Source organism: Belonocnema kinseyi, chromosome 4 (assembly GCF_010883055.1).
Source record: "Belonocnema kinseyi isolate 2016_QV_RU_SX_M_011 chromosome 4, B_treatae_v1, whole genome shotgun sequence".
In the NCBI taxonomy this organism is placed as follows: domain Eukaryota; kingdom Metazoa; phylum Arthropoda; class Insecta; order Hymenoptera; family Cynipidae; genus Belonocnema; species Belonocnema kinseyi.
In genome coordinates this window covers 35,197,244-35,222,411 of record NC_046660.1, presented here as the reverse complement: position 1 = coordinate 35,222,411, position 25,168 = coordinate 35,197,244, and positions in this window count along the sequence as shown.

The following is a 25,168-nucleotide window of genomic DNA, read 5'->3' as shown; positions in this document are numbered from 1 at the left end:
ACCTCAGAATACATGTTTAAGAGTGTCAAATCTCTCGAAAATACATATGGTGGGTAGTGGTGTTTCCTATATTTGTAGGGGGGTGGGGGTGGCTGGGGGTGGACGGTAGTCCGTTTAGCGTTCAATCGATTCGGGATACTTATAAGATACTACAATGATTTTTTCAGATTTTTTGGTCCAAAAATAAATTAGGCCAAAAACCGGCCTTACCGACCCTCCCCCTTTTCACTTCAATAGATTAATTTTGAAAAAATAAGCATTGTCCAAAAAATTGTTGAATCCTCAATCAGCAAGATAAATTTTCAAACAAGAAGATTAATTTTCTACTAAAAAAGACGAATTTATAACAAAATCCATATATTTTTAAAGAATTAGTTAGATTTTTAACGAAAAAAGATCACATTTTAATTTAAAAATTTATTTTTCTACCAAAAATGAAATCGTTGAATTTTCTGTTAAAAAAAATTAATTTTCAACAAAAAAAACAGTGTTTTGAAAATCATTTCAAAGGAGATCGAATCCATTTAACATTAGGTAGGTTCTGCACTTCGAGTCGCCGAACCAATCAGGAAAAGAATTATGTTGTTTTTACATTAAATTTTAAGACAACTTTTTTTTCGTTGTAAAATAAATTCTATGTTCAAAAGATTAATTTTTAACCAATAAGATTAATGTTTTACAAAAAAGACAAATTTTCAACAAATTACTCCATTTTTAAACTATATGGGAACAGTTTCTTAAAAATTTTTGTTGAAAATGTTTAACAATTTAGTTGAATTTTTTTTCTGTCTTGATTAAAATTGTTTCTTGATTAAAAACTCATCTCTCTGGGTAGAAACTTGATTTTTTTACTGAACATGAACACAATAAAAATGCATCCCTTTTGATAAAATTAAAATTCGACTATTTTTTTTAAAATTTCCCTTTTTGGGTTGAAAACTCAACAATTTTGTAGATATTTTTCTTTTTTCTTTGTTTGTTGTAGAGCTTTCCGTTCGATACTATATGCATATATGCATATATACATCTACAACTATAATTTGGTAGTTGTGAATTCTCTTTTGTTGAGGACTCGACTATTTTGTTTAAAATTTGTCTTCAAATTTGATTTAAAATTTGATTCATCATTTTAGTTGACAATTTAATTCTTTTGTTGAAAATTCATTCTTTCTTCGGTTGAAAATTAATCTTTTTTGTTGAACATTTCTCTAATTCTTTTAAGTTTGAACGACTTTTTTCAAATTAATTTTTTTTGGTTGAAGATTCATTATTTTAGTTAAAAATTGATCTCTGGTAAAAAATTAAAAAATTTGCTTGAAATGCATTTTTTGGTTCAATTCAGCTGTTGTTTTAAAATAATCATATTTTTTAGTTTTTGGTTGAAAATTTATCTACTGATTTAAAAGTTCAACTATTTGATATTTCAACGAATGCAGATGCTGCCAAGAGATGCATTGGAAAAATAAGGAAACGAATTTTCAATCATAAAGATTAATTTTCTGTAAGAGATTCGAATTTAAACCAAAAGTAGCAAAGTTACTTTTTCACACAAAAAATTTATTTATTTAAAAAAAAAGAATTAAAAAAAATAGTAAATTTTTTAACCAAAGAGTTGAATTTTTAACTAAAATTATGAAGTTTTCTACTAGAAAGACGAATTTTAAACAAATAAAGAATTTTTAGTTAGGAAATAAAAAAATTTGTAGCACTGCTTTAACTTTTAAGTCAAAAGACTATTTTTCTGTAAAACAGTTATGACACCTTTAGCCTTCATCTACCCCCAAAAAACACATTTTTTACAGCACTTTCACCCCACATGATAAGTTTTCAAGTATTTATTTGTTGAAAGTGTTATTTTTAATACAAAATTTCATTAAGATCAATGTAATTTGAAATAAAATAATTATTAGATTGATTTTAAACAAAATATTTATGTTTTTCATCAACTTTAATGTGAAAAGTCCAGGGGAAAGTGGTAGACTTAACTAAGCCCGATATTCGACAATTGGCAGAAATTTTCGTTCAATAATGTAATTTTTTCCAACTTTGTAGGGATTTATCTGCTTTTGTAATAAAAATTCGTGCAGTAATCATATATTGCGTTATTCATTACAAAGTAGTGTAATGATTTTGTATAAATCGGAGTAATGAAACAGTTATTACTAAAAAATTGTATGACATTGAACGCATGAAATAATATTGGGGAGACTTGACCAAGGTTTTCAGGGAAGAGTTTACCATATTTAAACACGTCGCCTCCGCAATCCGCCGGGTTAAGACTGTCATGAATATCATTGATAACAGGATTTTTTTTTGTTTTTTTTTTACATTTTTTATTATTTATTTTTTCAATTTTTCTTATTTTTTTGAATTTTTTTTATTTTTTGCAAATCTCATTAGTTTCAATACTATATCGTACGTAATTTTTGACATAAAATCAAATTCTGACATTGTTTATGCCATATATGTTTTTATGCAATAGTTTGTTTAAACAAACTGTTTAAACAAAATAATTTCGCAAAAGTAATCGCATGTTTGGATTAAGTGTACTTAAAAACCCCTTCAGTAATTCCAAAACTAGTTAATAACACGAAAATTTGTTTAAACAAATAGTTTAACCAAATTAATTTCGCAAAAGTAATGGCAAATTTGAAATCAGCGATGCCTCAAACCCTTAAAACTATATCTGGTTTATATAGTGCGTGTCTAAAAAATCTTATGGTCACAGAAAAGTTTAAAAGACTGAGATGGCGTTGGGCTTGTTATTATACAAGATTTTTTTATAAACGATATTACGATATTAAAACGAACATTACATACAAACCAATACATTTTTTTTGTCGCCGCTATTTTAAATCCGCCATTTTGAAACACAGCATGTTAGTAGTTTATTTATTGGCAGCAACACCAAAAATATCAAATTGAATAATAATCTTGGGTTAATCATTGTTATTTTTTACCTTAAAAATGGTATATCTGGAGAGCATGTGAAAACCCACTTTTTTTAAGATATTTTGGTCCGCCATTTTGAAACCAAAGAAAAGTAATTCTGAAAAAATTTGACTACCGACCCCCCTTGCCACGGAGTATGGACTCATAAGATTTACCGGATCACCCCCCCTAAAAAAATTTCTTACGTGATTAATGAACGCTCCCTTGCCAACATTACAGTGATCACAGCACTGTAAGTATACTTAGTATACTTAGGACGTTGAAAATCCATTCACAGCGATATAAAGAGTCTAACAAAAAAAATAAATGTCAAATAAACAATATTAATATTTGTAAAATCCATCTTTATCAAGAATAATTTCTCTTTGAAAAATGTAATAATTGATCATTAAATCATGATACTCATAAGTATCTATGATAAAACAAAACAAAAAATATAAAATATAAAATTCATAACTTTAGTCTGCATTAGGAATAGTTTGAATAACTATTTTCGAAATTTATTTTAAAACAGCAACGCAGAGTAATCAGACAAAAAACTGTGTGGTTCAGACTTTGTGATTTTTTAAATCCTTAACTCTAAAATATCCAACTCGACACTTGACTCTTATCTTGTTTTACTTAATATAAGTAATATCTGCAAATCTCAAATATTTATATATGGTTATATATATTATATGGTTATTATTATTATATGGTTATTATTATGGTTATATATATTTGTGCTTTGAGACAATAAGGTGACAAGGCATTTTGCGTAGAAAAACTTTATTATTGAAAGGAAACGTGGAAAGTATATGGGACTTAGTGGTCAAACATAATTTAAGTATTCAGCGAGGAAATATTTTAGCTTTACAGTTTTATTAAATCCTAAATAGTTCAGATTAAAATCGGTCAAATAAACATTATAAATTTTATATAGTATGATGTGAAAATAAAATTTGAGACTGTTCAATACTCCTATATAGACTTAAAATTCTAGATCAGTTTTTATAACCTCGAAATAAAAAGAGTGTACCTTCTAATAGTTCTTTTCAAAATTACTATATATTTTTTACCTGTTCCGACTTTAGAATAGATAACAGCAACTGCCTCTGGTTTTAACATTACGAATATGTTTGATATTGTTTCAGCTTAAAGTATTTTTATTGTTTTTCCATATTCTAGTTTTGAATAAAACAATTATGTATACGTGAAACGAAGAATGGTTCTCATAGTTTTCACTCACTTTTGCTAACATTGAAAAAGAGTAACGCAGAGGAATAGAAGAAAGTCTGTGATCGCTGACATCATAAATATTTGCACAAATTGCCAGTTATGGAAAACTAAGTGATTGGAGTTCTCGTCTATTTGGACAATAGATTTTAGTTTCTATTTGCATGTTAAACCGTTAAAGGCTAGGTTGAAGTGTTTTAGAGCAGGTCGTAGACAAGCAATATCATCCTATCGTCAGATTCGCCAGAGGGTGGAGGAGTTTAGATGTAGTAGCGGCAAAGTTTGAAGAGGGGTCAGGGAGCGGTAGTCCATCCAGTAATAAATCTTATTATCTGGGCGAATTCGGGCTATAACATTGCACGAGTCCTGTCACGAACTTCGCCAACATTTCACCTGACATACATGCATAAGCATTCACACACATAAACGAAAATATATACATATTTCAAAAACAGAAATAAAAAATTTATTTTCAAACAGCATTTTTTTGGGTAAATATATTAACGATACTATAAATGAAAGAGCAGTAACAATTCTATCTGAAAAGTTATAGAGGAGAGTATCCAAATATGAGATACTCACTATGTTTGGCATGATTGTCGGAATTCTGTGTACTGAATTTAAAAGTAATATAGGTCTTTTAAAGGAAATTTAGTTTGTCATAAGAAGCTCAAATAAAAAAAGTGTATTAAACATATTTTTTATGTTGAAACTACAAAAAATGTAAAAAAGTGCTTTTTTCAAACTCGTCAAACTATTCTCATAATATGAGATACCCTAAGAAATAGCTAATAAAATGCAAAATAAAGTATTATTTTTAATGAAAAACTTCATTCTATGTTATTTTTAACGATTATCACTGCATTTAGAGTCAAAAGTACCACAAAAAAGTTTGATCCCTCAAGTGCATGTGGAACACACCCCAAATCAATCCCTGCACACTGTAAAATTCATTAAAAATACTCAATTGCGAAAAGTCAAAATGTTTTTAATGATTATCGCTGCATTCAGAGCCAAAAGTAGCACAAAGAAGTTTCATCCCTCTAGTGCATGTGAAACACACCGCAAATCAACCCCTGCACACTATATCCACATGCACTAGAGGGATCAAACTTTTTTGTGGTACTTTTGGCTCTAAATGTAGTAATAGTCATTAAAAACATTTTGACTTTTCGAAATTGTGTATTTTCAACGAATTGTATAATATGAAGAGGTTGATTTGGGGTGTGTTCCACATGCACTAAAGGAATGAAACTTTTTGGTGGCACTTTCGGCACTAAATGCAGCGATAATCATCAAAAACATTTTGACTTTTTAAAATTCTGTATTTTTAACGAAATTTATTATATTTAGGTGTTGATTTGGGGTGGGTTCCACATGCGCTAGAGGGCTGAAACATTAAGATGAGACTTTTGGAAAATAATACTGTCATAAACAATGAAAACATTTTGAATTTTCAAATATTTTATTTTTCGTTTTTTTCGTTTTTTGTAAACGTTGGGAACTTCATACTCATACCTGTACAATGAAAAACTTCAACACTATCGATATTTTCTTAGTTAGTTATTCAATCCCCATCACTTCAGACAAACTTTACCAACAGAGTGGGTCTCTTAGTTTAGCTGATACCCCGCTTTCTCATATTACGAGAATATCTCATATTCGAGTACTCTCCTCCATTTAAAAATAGTGTAAATTTATACCCAGCAAATTTCGCGCCATCCTTTTGATTGAAAACCTGATTGGGTTTTTATTACTTAAATTTGGTTTATATCCTAAATTTAAATTTACGATCATTAAATCTACTAATAATCGCTTTGAATAAGAAAAACCGTAGAATACCTTGTGTGAATTGAAAAACATTAGTACCTTTTAATAGTCTTGGCGGATAAATAAAAACTTTCAAGTGATCAGATGAATTATTATTTGCAAAAATTATATATAAATAAAATAAATTATTAAATAAAAATTATATATAAGTTAGTGTTCTGAAGATTTGAAAGTTTTCTCTATAGGAAATTGGTATTTTAAAATAAAAAATATTAAACAAAAATCATCAACAAGGTTCACTATTTTTAACAATTTCAGGTTATGCTAACGTTTTAGATGAGAAATTGTCATTCTCAAACAAGAAGCATTAAACTTCGAACAAGATTCACCATTATTGAAGAATTTCAGGTTATATTTATATATTTTAGATAAAATCGGTTTTTTAATTTGAACTCATATTAGATTTTAAAAAAAAATTTACAATTCTGAACAATGTTCTGTTGTATTCAGTTGGAAATACTTATTTCTAAAGAATATTTATGACTACACGAAGAAAACGATATCGCAAGAATTGCAATTTATACCGTAATTCCTGCGCTATAAATCGCAATTATCACATTATAATAGCGTAAAATCGTGATATCGTATATTGCAAGATTTTAGATTATATTATTATTATATTATATTATATTATATATGCGAGGGTTCTAGCAGTGGCCAAGCGACGTTAGTGCATTATAATATCCTAAAAAGCTCTGAAACCTGCTTGAACTTTATCATATTGCGCTTTATTTCAATACAGAGGTTTTGTGATAGCATTGTGCGATACCTTTTTCTCCGTGCAATAATATTTAAGCTTTAAAGACTATTAAATAAAGGAAATAAAAAAAATTAAAGAATATTTATAAATTTTCAACCAACCTAGAATATGTTGGTGTGTTCCACCTGAAATTTGAATTTTAAACAAAAATAAGTAGATTTAAATCTAATAATTTTGGTTTCAAATAATCAAATTTATGATCTGAATTATTTTGAATTGTTTTTTGTCAGAAATTAAAATTTTTATTTAAAAAATCATTACATTGCAAGCAAAATTCACAATTTTAGGTTCAGTTGTCGTTTTACATCCAAAGTTAGTATTTATTAAGAAAAATAATTATGATTTAAACAGGATACAAATTTTTGTTGTTATGTTATCGTTATACACTGGAAATTGCGATTTTTGGTAAATAATAATTATATTTGAAAGAAGATAATATTTTAACTTGACTCAGTACAGTACTCAGTGAAAATTTCATAGAAGATTTTTAATTTTGACACAGGTTAAATAAACCTTAGCATGTTTCACCAGACATCGATGATTTTCAACAAAAATAATTTAGTTTCAAGGAAATTTACAATTCTAAAGATTTTTTAAAATCTTATGTTGGTGCTTCTCGTTGGAAATTGGTAATTTTAATTTTAAAATATTAATAGATTTAAGAGAAGTTTCACAGGTTGCTTAAAATATTAGGTTCTAATAACGTTTTGTATCGGAAATTAATATAATCAATTAAAATAATTGAATTCTGAAGAAAATAAAACAATTTAAAAAAATTTTATGTTGAAGTTTTTTTTCCGAAAATCAGTATAGATTTCAAAAAATATATACAATTTGCGAACAATTTAAGGTTATATTAACATTTTTCAAAGGAAACCAGTATTTAAAAAAATTATCAGGTTTCAAAGAAAACTAACCATTTTTAAGAAATTAAATGTTCTCTATGCAGAAAATTATCGCGGCAGACTTGCGCCCAGCTAAGGTATAAACCCTCTAATCTAAACGTTCTTTTCGATCTTTTTAATAACAGGCAATCTGGACACCGTTACGTTAGCGCAGAGGATGGCCTATTCTGGCCCTGAATAGATCTTCTATTATTCTCTGTGCGTATACTAGTTTTCATAAATAATTGGTATTTTCAATACAAAATTATTAGATTTGAAAAAAATATATATTTACAAAAGTTTAATGATAATATGTTTTTAGCGCGTGGTTTTTCTTCCAGTTCATAATAAATTCTCTTTTCTGTATTGAAAATTTGAACTATTAAAAATCCAGGAAATTGGAACAGGAAAAAAATAAGAAAAGTGATATCTGAGTTTGAAGGCTGAGAAGCACAATGCGTTTTAAATTTCAATAATTTAAGTTTTTATACACAATAAATAATTCAGAAAATACTTAGAAAAAACAGCATCGAATCAAGAAAATAACAGTACGAATACGGACGATACAATACTTTCATGATCTCAAAAATATGCCTTGTCACAAAAAATGTACTTTAATGGAAAAAAATAAAGTTTCTTGAATCTATTACATTTCTTATGAGGTAAAAAAATATTGTATCATCCGTATTTATAGCGGTATTTTCTTGATTTATTATTAACTCTTTTCCCGTGTATATTCGATTGTGTGTGTTGTTATGTGGAATTTTTTGGAACATTGCAAGAACATTTCCCTCGTTATAATTAAAAAACAACTTTTTTTAAGTCGAGAGAAAAATGCAGAACATCGACATGAATTCCACGTAACTGGAGAATTCATTTGGTCCAATTGAAGTCGACCAAGAGCTGAGGCATTGCGTCTGCTCACGCTTTCGATCTTCTAATAAGGAATTCCGTGCCACTGAAGAACGTTGGTACTTCAAATGTGAGTGTAACTCAGCTTCAAATATAATCCCACAAAAACTGAACACTCCTCAGCTCATTTCTATATGTTCACAAATCAATAAGAAGGTGTTACTTGTATGTAAAATTTGAATTGTATGAGTTTAAAACTTGAAGAATTGTTACGAAAGTCGGATTTTAAAATTCCAGGATATTTTTAGGTGTTTCAGGTCAACCTTTAAAAAATGTCCGAAATTTTTTTTACAAAAATTCTATTCAAAATTTGAATTCTACTTAACTTAAAAATATTGCATAGTTTGCAACATACTTTGAAGAAAACTTCTTATATACTACAAGCGGAAATTATATACACGCCTGTTTGTTGATTGCCTTATCAGCACATGTTGAAGGCAAAGTGTCAATTATATAAAAAAATAATGCGAAAAATATCAAATTGAGGTTTTTCCGAAAAGTTTGATTAACTTTGAAAATAATTAACATTTCTATCATTTCTTCGGGTCATATTGAATCTAGGCCTCCACAATATTTTAATAAATTATTAAGCTATTTTTTTCATTTTTTTCTAGATTCATCTCTAAGTTTAAACTAGCTTCAAAAAAGTTGAAAAATTTCCCAAATATGTCAATACTCACAAATATTTTAAAAACAATCATTATTCATCATTTTTAAATGAATTTTAGTAAAGTAATAAAAGTATAATTATTTCTTAAATGTGTGTTAAGTGGAATCATTATTTGAAACGTTGCGACTTTTCTGCAGAACATTTGACCCTATTGTAAAAAAAATCTAGGGAAAATATTCTGAAAATATTTTAACAATTTTGCAAGATAATATAAACCATTTAAATTTGACGTTTTTTTATCATATCTTTTTAGTAATCGATATTTTACCTTTAACTTGGGCTTATTATATGTAAAATTTTATTTACATTTGTCATATTATGGCCATGAAAATTTCCAGGCTCTTTTTCAATATCATCGAACTTTTCCAGATTTTCAGGTTCTGTAACAACCCTGGAGATCGTATCTATTTCAAAAATTTCAAAAATACAAATTAAAAAATATATATACAGTTTTTTATATAAGTCAGACATTACAATTTTATTATCGAATTCGATAATCCTCATTGAATGCATTATTTAAACTAAAATTCTTTAAGTGATAAAATATATTTTAAAATAAAATTATTGTTACCTTTAAAAACTGAAAAGGTTCACAAAATCCAAGAAATAACTAGAAAACTAAAAAATTTGAAGAAAAAAAACACAATTTTCGTGTTTTTCACAATTATACCAATCAAATCCTGTTAAATAAAAAAAGTGAAAAGATAAAAAATAAATCATTTTTTAATTTTAGCGATGCCCTTTTAGGATTGAAATTTTTTCAAAAAAGGTTTAAAAAAATAAATCAAACAGCGTAATTTTCCCGAAATTAGAGGGATATAAATAGAAGGAGAACAAGCTTAGGATTTAAAAAAAACTGAAACTTTTATATTTTAAAAAAATCATCGACAATTTGTTTGTTTTGGACCCTTTTTAAACTTCAAATTAATTAAAAATATAATTAAATTTTAAATTAGATCAAAGAATATAAAATTAAAGTTTTTTTTTTAAAGAATAGACGTCACAATTCAAATACGTGTCATTTTTAGGACTTTTGAAATCCAAAAAATGAATTCGATCTTAAAATTTTACTATTGTACACTATGAATGTGATAAATAAAGAGATTGGTAATTATTTTATATCCTAAAATCGTATTGTTCTGGAGTAAGTGAATCAAAATTAAGAAAAAAGCAACGTTTTTATAGACAGGAGTGATTCGAGTGAACATCCTTTAACGCCTAATTTAATCACTCAGAGTCAATTTAATCTGACCCCTGCTACTTTCGTTTCTACATATAATTTTCTACGGAAAATTATAAATTGTTCAGACTATTTAAGAATTTATTCTGGTCTGAGCTTTTATTAATTAATCAATGAATTAATTAATTTCATCTCCATTGAAATTATTGATGAAATTTGGTGTAACAAGCTAAAGGGTAGGTGCAAACAACTTGATCCTAAATCCCTGCTTTGATTAAATATGTATATATTATGAACTCTATCTAAATTCCATTTAAAGCCACTATGAGATAATATTGTAAAATCAAGCATAAAATAAAAAATGAGGGAAATATTTTCTTTTTATTTAATAAAAGATTTAACAAGAAAATTTTTATATAATTATAAACTTTGAGGACCAGACAAACATTTCTTATTACCATATTCAATTTCCCAAATTCTCTACTCGATATCGCGTTTCGTGTGAACTTAAGTTGAGTTTGCAAAAATGTTAAGAAAACTTTGGAGGCTACGCTCATATGGCCTTAACGTAATTTTACAAATTTGTATTGTAGGAAAAATGTTGAATTCAATGACAAGATGCAGAGAGGAAATTTTATATCTACACTGATTTTTGTATTCAATGGACTTTTCTTTGTAAATAAGGTGAAATGTCATAAAATCACGTTCCTTCCAGAAATAAATTATATATCACAATTTGTATATCTTTTGCCTGACATTCTCGCACATAAGCACACAATCCCTTGAGTAATTTCGCGCTGTGTTTGACTGGAGAAATGCTCACTACTACAAGAAAGGGAAAAATACGAGACAAACATCTTTTCTAGAGATGGAGGAATTTTTCGTGACAATTTTAGAATTTACCGAAATAGTGTATTTCGACATCTTCAATTCAAACATTTCTATAATACGACATTTTAAATTTTATAATTAAAGAATGCTCTGGGAATCAGAAGCATTATAAGAATTAAAATAACATTGCTGCTGGTAATATTTCAAATAAAATATAAATTTAATTAAGAAAATTTGCAATGCTTTTTGAAATTTAATTTTACCTTACTCTTACTAATTTTTGAAAAATGGTTTGATTTTAATCAATTCTCGCCTTTTTATAAAAAAAAAATTCGCTGAAACAATTTTTCGAATTTTGAAAGTAAATTTTAGTATTCCTGACATCGTTCAAACAATTTTTTAAAGATATTTATAAAAATAAAAAAGTGTATTTAAAGATTATTGACTTTTTTATAAATTTGAAACAGTATAGTTGTAGCCCGGGGCAAAATCCTAATACTCGGCAATTCCTCCCTGCATGCTCTGTCACAAAAATAAGGTTCTGTGCGAGGTTGGTGAGATCTTTTCAGTCCTCGTTTTTCATTAAAAACGCTCGAAAATTGCGAATTCAGAAATAAGTAGACTTTCGCGAGCATTAAAGAGGCTTTAGCGAGCACTCGTGAAACATTGAATATTTTTTTGAAAAGTTGCTAGGTGCTCGCTCAATACTCTAAAATCATCGGCGCGAACTCGGGTTGACAGAGCACGGAGGGAGTTTTAGGATATCGCGAAAGCCTCTTTAATGCTCGCGAAAACCTACTTATTTCCGAATTCGCCATTTTCGAGCGTTTTCAAGGAAAAATGAGGACTGAAAAGCTCTCTCCAACCTCGCGCAGAACTCTATTTTTCGTGACAGAGCATGCAGGGAGGACTTGCCGAGTATTAGGATTTTGCCCCGAGAGGGAATAATTTTCCCAGAAAAATAAGCTGCGACTATAGGCCAGTCAACGAAGCTGAATGAGGAGGCTTAAATGGAAATAATTTATAACAATGAACTTAGTTGTCAGAAAGCTTCCTTAGGAGGTCTTGAAATATATCCTGAAATATTTTTAAATACTTTACAATTCCTAAAAATTCTTTAAAATCCATTGAAACGTTTAAAAGTTTTGTAATATGTCCTGAAAATGTTTGAAACCCATTAGTAATACTTTAAATCTTTTTATATTTGAATATCCCTTGAGGTATCCTTGAACCGATTTAAATTTATAGATACTCTGTGAAATTCCTGAAAATCCCTTCAAATATGTTGAAATCACTGAAAATAATTTAAAAATTCTTGAAATATTAAGAAAAACTTTTGGAACGTGAAAATTAAAAAGAAAAATTAAACACAAAGAAATCTTCTGAAATGTTTTTAAATTTTGTAAAATTTTTCAAAGATTTTTTTTTATTTTAGGACACTTAAAACAATCTCAAGGGGTTTTTAAAAATAGATTTATATAATTTAACGGGATTCAAAAGTATTCTAAAGCTTTTAAGGCATTTGCAGAACTCCATGGCATTTTCGAGAGAATTTAAGAGATAGCAAAGGATTTGAAATATCTTAGGACATTTTAAAAGATTACAAGGAATTAAATTTTCCTGGAATTAAGGAAATACTATTAAATTTCATTGAATTTCATGGGTCTTATTTATAGTAATAATTCTTATTTTCCTCATACTTGTACAATGAACGTTAAGTATATAAATTAATTTGAAAAAAATTCATTAGGTTTCATATTCTTATAGTTACTAATTAAGATTAGATGTTCCGAAATCATGTTCATGTTGTAAAAAATTATGATAAAAGTAAAATATTACTTAATTTTATTTTAAATAATTTTTAAATGATAAAATAATGGGAATATAGATTATTTTACATTTTTCAACTAACTTCATTTGTTGCAAATAAGTTTTGGGTTACCTGATGGCAATCTTAAGCAACAAAAATTTATCATTTCAAGGAAAATATTTAGTCTAGGGAAACCGACGTGAATACCTATCCATCAACTGTTTTGCAGGTAAGAAGTTCATGTTTTTATTAAGATTTTCTGCACAAATAAACCTCCAAAATATGATTTTTCAAATAATAAAACCGTGCGGCAGGATCACACAAAATTGATTAACGATCTTTTTCAGGCTAATAATTCGGTTATTTTGGTAAAATAAAGAAACTTTAATTGTAATTAAATTTGCAAATCTTGAACTATATTGAATAGTCCTTAATTACTAATCAATTTTAATCAGGATATTAAGCTCTTAAGCCATAAAATTATAGGAAAAAAATGTTTTGCTATCGGATGATAAAAACTTGAGACATTTAAGAAGGCATTATAACTCTGAAAATATAATTGGAAACGAGAAAAGGGCTTTGTTTTCTAAATCTGCAACTAGTTCCACAAAATATGTGTATTAAACAACTAGACCTCAAGCTCTCTTTCAAGAAATATAATAAGATATTATAAAGTAATATTCAGTGAAATTTATTTTGAGATGGGACAAAAAAAATTGTCAGATGGGATACTATCGGAGAAAATATGCTGCATAAAATTCTGTAATCAGAAAATTTAGTCCCCAAAACACAAGCGTATAATATTCCAAGGACAGAATACTGTCGAACTTTTTTGAATTTGAACCTTATTGGTCCAGCGTATCTTTTTATTTTGATATAATATTTTTAAAGTAAATTGTGCAAGTCTGTCAAAAGCAATTTAAATCAATTTTTTGGTATATGGAGGCTCCAAAATACGTCTTGAAGATGGAATGCATTCAGATGTTACTAGAAATTTAAAAAATCCATTCGCCGGTATAACTATGGAAGATATGAAAAATTGTTTTGAAGAAAAATGGATCACTTGAAATGAAACCAAAAAATAAGAATTTGCCCGTGTAGCGAATAGATCTTTTAATTAATGTTATAATAAACAAATATTCCAGAAAAGCTTCAGAAATATTTTCAGCTCCTTCATCACATTTTTTTAAGTTTTTCATTGAAATTGGATAAAACTTGCTTTTTCCACATAAGACCCCGAGTAAAAATGCTTCGACTTGAGTTCGAGTTGAGTTTGACTTGGTTATGTCTTGAGTTCGTCTCCAAGACATCAATGTCTGGTTGCGTCTCAAAAATTAGTCGAGACATAGGCCTTCGTCTTACTTTTATGGCCACGACAGGTGAGACGGCGTTGACTTGTCTCAAGTGGAGCCTTCTTTTGGCTATGAGGACGTAAGCCTTGTCTTGGCTGAGATGGTCGAACCTTTTTCGTCTCATAAATGAGATTAGAATTGATGAATGAAAAATTTGTCATTATTAAATTAGTTTTTTTTTTAATTAAAAAATTCAGAATCTATGGGTCTGAACGAGTATAAACCTTAAAATTTTTCTTACAAAAAATAAAAATTGTAACTCTCTAGAAGGATCTCCTAAGTCGTTAGAAATACGTAAAAACAAAAAAAAAATGTCGGTGCCATCGTCAAACAAGTATAATACAAATGAGAATCAGTAAATGAGTTGATTGAATACATATATAGTATACAAATATACGAGATTGTTTAATCATTAACAAAGATTAGTTTTTATGACAGTCAGAATGAAACTTTTTGTCATGACAGGTATACACTCGAAGTTATAAACCGCTCGTGTTGGAGCCATACAAATTTGACTTAAGAGATAAAATTATATCTTCAAGACATAGAAACTTGTATCCAAGGCATACATTGAAGTCTGGATCCGTCTCAAAACTGAGACAAGCTCAAGTCGACCTTTTCGACTTCAGCATGTCTTGATTGGGGGAAATTCAAGTCGAACTCAAGTCGAAGCATTTTTATTATTATTGTTTTATTTTTTAGTTCTCTGATAAATTGAATACGGTTTTATATTTACCACTCTTGTTTAGGAAGTACAGTAATATATGTTCACAAAACTTTTTTAAATAGTGCCTACGTAAATAAGTCCATTATCTCGATTGCCTCCCACCCTGAAAACATGCCTCGGAGTGCCAAATACACTGAAAAAGTGGTTATTTTAGCCAACTATTTAGTTCCTAAGTCATGATACTCCTAATTTATTAGTAGATACTGTTATTTTATTGGTGGACACACAATTTTTATTAGTTGCGGTAAACATTTAATAAGCAGCAGCAAATAATAATAGGGGGTTCACAACCAATAAAATAACAGTACCATATCTTACAGAATAAATACTTGGCCAAACAAACTATTTTTTCCAGTGCACGTTCCATAATCGCTTCGTCTTCATAATCAAATAAAACATTCTGAATAATCTCATGGAAAACACTATGAATTCTCCAAACAAAATTGTGGGAAAAGTCTACTTCTTAGAATCACTTTAGTTAATGTACCAGTGAATCGTCTTTGTTGTTTTATCATTATTTACCAGGCCGACTTTTATGATAAACCTAATGTACATTCTTTAGTGACAATTTTTTGTAAAAAAAATTTATTGGAACACAATTGATTCACTTTGTGTCCCTCCCTCTTCAGATTTACACATTAAGTACACTTTACTTAAATAGCTTTGACAAACTAGTTGAAAGGGTGAACTTCAAACGTCTCTTATTTTTCGCTACAGCGAGTGTTGACTACATTCCATCGTTGTCGATAACTTTTACCATTTCAAATTTTTCTTCTAATATCGTCGATCAAAAACATTTTTCTGCTCGAAATCTGCATTTGCAAATTCTTCAATCTCGCCTTGCTTGATCAATTGATTAAATTAGCTTGGCAACACTTGAATTAATGGTACCACGTTTAAAAGTTATTCCCGAACAAGAATTTATTAGCAAACTTTTATTTGAATGAATAAACAATTCTTTGCATTAAATACTATTCTGCATTTAAAAAATTCAATTTAGTTCAAAGCTGAGACAGTAGACACACGAAATAGTTAGAAGTTATCAAAATGAAAACAAAGAAAATAAAAGCAATATGGAACATTGAACAAAGAAACTAATTAGGGGCCGTATTTAAATTACGGAACGGATTTTCGGCCGTCTCCAGACCCCACCCCCCTCTTTAAGAATGGAACCGTAACAAATGTATACGGAGTGTTTGACCCCTCACTCTTTGAGCTGTTACGTAATTTAAGTACGGTCCCATATACACTTCTAAAAAATAAAGGTACATACAAATTAATCTCATCTGGTAAAAAAATATTCTTCAAAAACTTAATTTTTTACAGTTTCTTTTAATAAATAATACATATCTTCAAATAACTAATATTGGTTATGCATTTTTTGAGATTTTTCGATAAGCTAAACGTCATCTAAATAAAGCAAAACACTTAAAGGAACGACTATAATCATACTAAACGTTAATACAATATAATATAAAACTAGACTATAGAATTTTATCCAATCTTTTATCAAATTACTTCAGTTGATGTTTTTCGATATCCCTTACTGGAGGTTTTAGATATTTTTATTTCCTGTTTAATGTGCCATAAAATCTACAAAAGTAGATCACCAAATCTACGGGTTTTTGAAATTTGACATTTTTTTACAGCTCTTGAAAATACTTTGGAATCCCTTAAAATACCTTAAATGTTCAAAATCCTTTGCAAATTATTCGAATTAATCAATCTTTTTTGGAATATTTTGAAATATCCTAAAATATTCATGATTATTTAAAATGTTTTTAATTTTATTTTAGAGTCTCTTCAAATGTTCTAAAAACCTGAATTCTAGTGAAAAAGACGTTGAGATTTCCGTGGTGAAAAGAGTTTCAAAAATTGTAAGAAAGAATTTGTTTTTATGTACCGAATAATAAAAAAACTCAAAATAATAATCTACTTATACCAATGGTAAAGCCTGTATAACGTTATTACAATCTTTTCTTGCAGTTGCTTACTTATTTACTGCAGGTTGAATGTTAAACACAGAAAGATGACTCACCAATCACAAATGATAATTTTTCCATGGAAAAGAACGAATTTTAAACAAATCAGTTAAATTTTTGACCAAAAAAGTTCATTTTCAATAAATAAAGATGACTTTCCTAACAACAAAAAAATGATTTTTCTACTAAAAGACGAACTTTTAGAGAAAAAGATAATTTTTATCTAGGGAAAAACTAATCTTCTAGAAAAAGTTAACGTTTCCACCAAAACAGTAAATTAAAAAAAAATTGTGACAAAAAAGATGAATTTCTCTCCAATCAGATTAATTTTCTACCGAAAAGACTTCAAATATCAACAAAATTGTTCGATTTCGATTTTTAACTCTAAATATGAAATTTTGAAATAGAATGATGAATTCTCAACAACAAAATGTTTAAAAAGTAGTTTAGCTTTAATCCAAGTAATTGATTTTCACACAAAAACATATAAATTTTCAACGACACATGCAATGGATTATATTGCTTCTGAAAATGATTTACATCTGAAATCAAAAGCAGTTGAATTCAACTAAGAAAGACAAATTTTCAAAAAAATGGTTGAATTCTCAAACAAGACAGAATTTTAGGGCAAAGAGGTTATCTTTTTACCGAAGAAGACGCATTTTCAAGAAATAAATATACTAACCAAAAATTGAATAGTTACACTTTGAGTTTAAAAAATGAATTCTCATACAAAAAAGGATTTTGAACCAAATAGATTAATGTTCAAATAAAATTATGAGTCTTGAAAAAAATGGATTTGCAACTAAACAGTTTATTTCGCATTAATGTGAAGAAACGAGAACCCTATGAAAAATGAAGTTTCTTGAAAACAGGGAGAACAAATTTATTTTTTAAAAATGGGGTGAGTGGGAGGGGAAACATTGTGAAGTCTGAAATATGAATATAATTTTCAAATCTATCGAATTATTATTAAACTGTAAAGTTGCAGGGCCATCTTTCGCAAAATTTAGTTAAATGTATAATCAGGAAACGTACTTGAATGTTAACTAATTTTGTAATGTTACTTCCACTAAACACGATACCCCCCCCCCCTTAAATTGGTATCGTAGTTAATGGACCCCCCTCACGTATTTTAATTTATATTTAAAAAGATACAATTGTGTCTGACCACAAGTTTCTCTTTTGACTGAAGGAAACGTTTTCTCAGTAGACACCGAATGTTATGAGCAGGCACGGAAGTTTTCAGAACAGAATTAAAATACATATTTAAAATTCAATATATTTTAACAAAATATAAATAATATATTTGAGGTTAAAGAAGTTTTAAGGAACATGTCTTCAGAGATAAATAATTTGTGCACTTAAAGTTAATTATAGTTTACACTCCAAATGCTTCTACGAAGGTTTTATTACTGAAAATGTTCAGTCTGATAAAAAAGCAATAATTTGACTCCAACACGGAATGAATTCCAGGATATTTAGATATATTTACGTTGCTTATCAAAAACGAAATATACTCCCTACAAAAACAAGTGGAAGTTGCTCTTGCAGTAGAGAAGGAACGTTATCGTCGGCCATAAAACGTAATTTTTCACACTTCAAAGGAAAACTTTCAGATAATAATAAAACCTTCATGGAAGTCCAATTTTAAATTTAACTTGTCTACCGATAATTGATGAAAATTGTGAAATAAAGTTTAACGTTGCAAAGCGTGCTTCTCAGAAAGTAGACGGCAGATACTAATCAGTTTTCTCTATAGTCGACCGTAACTTTACATAATTTCATAATAAGGCATTAAATGATAGCAATTATGTTCCAAGTAAATGTTATAGCCGTAAAAAAAAGGAAACCGAGATTAATTTCATCAACGAATTCAACTTTTTTTGTTACGTAGTGACCAACTTTCATAGGATGATTAAGCATATTTATTAAGATGTTATCCACAGAGTTAATCAACTCGCAGTGCTTGTAGTTACCTATATATGTTTGGCAATTAATAAAGTCTGCGAAACTTGAGAAATTCTAAAGATTGCATTTAACTCTAAACTTAGCAAATTCCTGAGTCAATTTCAGGCTTTGGACACAGTTCAGAGACCAAAAATTGTGTACACTGTAAAAAAAGGTTTGTATAAAATTACAAAGTTTCGCAAAATGAAATATTGTATCATTGTAAATATCACACACTCCACTGTGTGATTTTACAAAAGTATGTGAAATTACATCGTCTAGCGATGTAAATAAAAGGACCCTCGAACAGCAGTGTAATATTACACACTCGATAAAAATAAAATTACACATTCCCTCGTACGAACTTTACATTCATAAGGGAAAATTCAGTCGCAGCGTGTAAAAATACCATTCGTCGGTAAAATTACTTTCTTGTGATTGAAAATTACATCGAGATTTTTAATTTTATCAAAGACCTTTAATTTTACCCTGGCGGAAACTGTAAAATTTTTTATTTGTAATTAATTTAAAATTTAGAATAATTAATCAAATAATATGTGAATACGAAAGCGTCTCTAGTGTTCATTGTTTATCGATGCCTTCATCCTTCAATTTTGGAGCATTTTTATTTTTAATGCGAGGAAATGGACAGCTTTGGTTAACTTTTTTGACAGCTTTCACACAAAGTAGACCGAATCCGAACTATTCCTATTTTGCCTTTTACATTATCTGCTACTGTAACGGAAAAAATGATGTTGTTCAAAACGTATATTTCATATATTTTTTACGGAATATTTAAACATCAAAAAAATACCCATAGTATCTTATGTCTTTAGGTAAGTGGTAACGTGTCTGGCTTGTGTTTCTTCAATCTCCATGAAATTGTACGAAGTTTGAGCTTTCGAGTGTTCGAAACCTGTCGCCCTGATAAATTTTATTTTATTCTTTCACATAATGAATTTTACATTTTCGCATGTAAAATTATCAGCCGAATTTTGTCTATTTTAAAAATTTTTTAAAATAGACAAAATTTTGATTTTGTAAATATAGTGTAAATATATATAAATATATTTTGTATACAGTGTAAATATAGTCACCTATTTGAAAAAGTAGAATGCAAATAGTGTCATAAAATATTGCAAGTATTATTTTAAGAAAACTTTCTAGAATTTTAATGTTTATTTAAAATTGTATTCTTTAGTTAATATATTATGACAATTCGAATTTATTTATGGCAGGCTTTACAGTCTTTTCCTTATTCCTCCTGTTTTCTCCTGTTTCCACTAGAATAGGAACTAAATTAATGGAACCCAAATAGAAAATGAAAACATTTTTGGTTGGAAGTTCATTCTTTTCGGTTGAAAAATCTATCATTAAATTTGCGGCTAAGAATTCGTACTTTTTGGTTAAACTCTTTATTTTTTGTTTAAATAGTTAACTATATTGTTAGATATTCATTAGTTTTGTTAAAAAGTTATACATCTTGGTTGAAAAATTGTCTTTTTCGCTCGAAATTTCAACAATGTGATTGCTATTTCCAACTGTTTTTTTTATTTTTAATAAAAATACTTTTTATTAAAATATATTAATTATTAAATTTTTCCTTGAAAATTCATCTTTTCAGGTTAAAAATTTAACCTCTTGATTGATAGTTTAATCGATTGGTTGAAAATGAAAATTTTTATTGAACATTCATGTTCTCGGTTTGAAAAACCCACTTTTTTGTCAAAAGTTTGTCTTTTTGGGTTAAAAATGATAAAATTTGTTATCAAATTTAACAAATTGGTTGAAAATAAACTTTTTTTTAAATTTACATTCTCGAGTTGAAAATTCAATTTTGTTGTCGAAAATTCGTATTTAAGCCTTAAAAATTAAATAATTCGGTAGAAAATTTAACTATTTAATATAAAATAAAACTTTCTTTGCGAAAACTAATGTTCCAGAATTAAAATTCAACTAATCCATTTTTTGTTAAAAATTTATGTATTTGGTTGAGGATTCATGTTTTTGGTTGCAAATTTTAACTTTTTCGTTTTCAATTCAACTACTATGTAGAAAGCTTACCTTTTTAGTTAAAAATGGAACTGTTTCGTTAAAAATTAAAATCTTTTGTGTGATTCATTAAAATGGCGGACATATTATTTTCGCCCATCAGAGAAGAAGATCTACCATTTTTTTTCAAGGAAAAGTTAAGAAATAGTGACATTAGTGGAAAATGTTGAAAAAATAGAGTCAAGATTGTAGTGAGTGCCAGGCCTGAAATTAAAAAAAAAGTGAATAAAATAAATAATCCATAACAGAGACCGAAAATTTTTTTTTCTAATTGTCCTTACTTATCTCTTTCATAATAAACTACTTATTGGGTCTATTGTCCTTAAATTTAGCATTCAATATAATTTATTATGAGCTTATCTATACAAAGAGAAAATCCCTGATGAGCAGTTGAAGATTATTTAGGGAGACAAGTGATCTCAAAAAGTTACTTACAAAAAAAGTTGAAGTGTAAAATGAATTGGTTTAAGCGTCAAAAAGTTGTAGTTATATTACTGATTTGAAAATTTAAAGAATAATAAACAATTTTACTTTTATTGGAAAAGTAATGAAAACTAAATATCACTTTTCGCGTGTTTAAAGAAGAAAGAAGATCGTTTTAGAAAAGTGGTATTCGTATACACTCTCAAGAACAAAAACATTTTATAAATACAGAAAAGAACAGCATATAAAAGATATTTTGTTTACTTTGCAAAAAATTTTCTACAGTAAAGCGTCTTTTAATATCATCACAAAAATCTAAATATTTTAAAATATAACTGTTATTAATAATTTTGTTCAGCCTATTCAAATTGATTTAGTTAAAATTTAAATAAGAAAATTTCTCAATTTGAGAGTTTAATTATTTTGAAAAGTGAAGTCAAATAATAATGTATTTCGAAACTTCAAACTCACATGATAAAATTCAACTTTGAAAATCAATATAGCCGAACATAAAATGCAAGAGATTTATAACTTTACACATAAAAGCAATAAATAAAAAATTATTATAAGAAATTCCAGAGTGATTAAAAAATAAATTGGATTATTCTATATAATTTCGCGGAAGTCGGTTGTACCCTAATTTTTTAAAATTCTGATATGTATTTAATAGTCTAAACTTTTATATAACATTAGGAAAATCATTTTTAAAAATAATTAAAACTTTACTCATGTGTCTGTTCTGTTTTGAAACAAGTAAATATCTTTTTTGTGGATACCGAATTAGGCCTCCAGTCCATGCACCAGAACGACCGAATCTCAGAATGGCCGTAATGAAGCGTTGACCAATCAGAAAATTTCCGCGCAAACAATATCTCGTTCACGAGCCAAAGTTAGCCGCAGATGAAATTTACTATAGTGCATGTCACATTTCTTGTGAGTGTTTTTTATTTTCAAAAGTATTTACCAGTTGAGGTTATAAAAAATAATAAATTATTAACATAATGAGCAGTGTTGATTAATTAAGGAAACATGATGTAAGTATCAATTTTACGTACAGTCATATACGAGGTGTGTTCAAAAAGTAAGGTGACTTTTCAATTTTCGCGGGCTACGTACATTCAAGTTTTAAATTTTTTGTTTTGTTGTGTTGGTACACTTGTCACGATCATATGTTCACAGTTTTGACTATATAGCTCGTGTTGTTTTTCTGGCAGAGGCGTAAAAGGTTAGAAGCGTTTGATGTGCTCGGCGATTTTCTTCTTTTGAAAAAAATGGAGCAAAGAGTTTGCATTAAATTTTGTGTGAAAAATGGAATTCAGTGCTCTAAAACTCTAGAAATGTTGACAGTTGCATACGGTGAGTCTACTCTGAGTAAGAAAAATGTGTACAAGTGGTACAAGCTGTTCCAAGAAGGCCGAGAGGATGTCGAAGACGAACCTCGCTCTGGACGTCCCAGCACGTCAACAACAGATGAAAACGTTCAAGCAGTGGAAGAAATGGTGTTGAAAAATTGCCGAATTACCATCAGAGAAGTTGCTGAAGATGTTGGCATATCGGTTGGCTCATGCCATGCTATCTTTTTGAACGTTTTGGGCATGAGATGTGTGTCAGCGAAATTTGTTCCAAAACTGCTTCATTTTGATCAAAAGATCCATCGCATAACCATTGCTCAGGAGATGTTGAATGAAGTCAATAATGATCCTGATTTTCTCAAAAGGGTTATAACTGGGGATGAATCGTGGTTATATGGTTATGACGTCGAAACTAAAGCCCAATCGTCTCAGTGGAAGCATCCTGAGTCTCCAAGGCCGAAAAAAGCACGTCAAGTTCGGTCAAATTTGAAGGTTTTGCTCACTGTCTTCTTTGATTACCGTGGCGTAGTGCATCAGAAATTCTTACCACAAGGTCGTATGGTCAATAAGGAGTGTTACCTTCAAGTTATGCGCCGTTTGCGAGAGGCGATACGCAAAATACGTCCGGAACTTTGGAAAAATAATTCGTGGCTTTTGCATCACGATAATGCACCTGATCATTCACCGTTGCTTGTGAAAGATTTTCTGACCAAAAACAGCACCACAGTCATGCCTCAGTCTCTATATTCACGGAATTTAGCCCACAGTGACTTTTTTCTTTTCCCAAAACTGAAGAAACCCATGAGAGGACATCGATCTTCAACGATTGAGGAGATAAAAACTGCATCGCTGAAAGAACTCAAGGCCATACCAAAAAATGATTATCAGAAGTGCTTCGATGATTGGAAAAAGCGTTGGCACAAGTGTATTACATCTGAGGGGGATTACTTTGAAGGGGACAACATAAATATTGAGGAATAAATGGATGTAAAAGAAGAAGGGAGAATAAAAAAAGAATTAAAAAATTTTTAATTATATTTTATATAGTTCCACATTAAATTATTTGCAATATATATTCGTGAAATGCATAAAATTAACAATTTTGATTCAAAATTTATAATAATTTTGCAGATATACTTAGCATTTATTGTATTTTAAATACTTGTTGTACTTAATTTCGCACCAATAAACGTTCCGTTCATTTCCAAACTTGTCAAACACATGCACCGAAATAACCGTAACCAGGAATGACCGGAACACCAATCACAGATCATGTTTGACAAGAAAGAACTTTTTCGTCTTGTCGAAGGGGCTATGCGATTTGTGTTCCGGTCATTCCGGTGCATGTGTTTGACAACTTTGGAAATGAACGGAACGCTTATTGGCACGAAATTAAGTATACAAGTATTTAAAATACAACAAATGCTAAGTATATCTGCAAAATTATTATAAATTTTGAATCAAAATTGTTAATTGTATACATGTTATGAATATATATTGAAAATAATTTAATGTGTAACTATACAAAATATACTTAAAAATTTTTTAAATTCTATTCTTATTCTTCTTCCTCTTTTACATCCAGACAAATATTATAAATTATTCAATTTTCGCAAATGAAACATTGTTAAATATATAAGCCGGTGTATGCGTTATACATAATATTAAAGCCTCAAATAAAACTTTTCATATAAAAAACGCAAAGAAATCTATAAGGCTGTACGTAAAATGGATACTTACATCATGTTCCCTTAATTCATCAACACTGCTCATTATGTTCATAGTTTATTATTTTTTATAACCTCAACTGGTAAACACTTATGAAAAAAACACTCACAACAAATGTGACACGCACTATAGTAAATTTCATCTGCGGCTAACTTCGGCTCGTGAACGAGACACTGTTTTCGCGGAAATTTTCTGATTGGTCAACGTTTCATTCCGGCCATTCTGAGATCCGATCGTTCTGGTGCATTGACTGGAGGCCTTATTAAGGTGGCTTGGGCGTTTGGTGCCGTACAATGTGGGGGGCACTGTGGGGGCTATCTATCATGCGATCAGTCTTTATTTGAATTTTATTGATATACGCATATTATAATGTCATATTAATAAAAAAGTAGAAAACGACCAAAAAAAGCGACAGAAACATATGATATGATATGATATGCCTCAGATAGTCACAGTTATTGTGCAATATTTGCAGTTTTTCATTGAAATTTTTCACCAATGACATCGTCAACCCCCCTTTATTATGGTACTAATCGATTCCTTTTATTTTAAGGCACT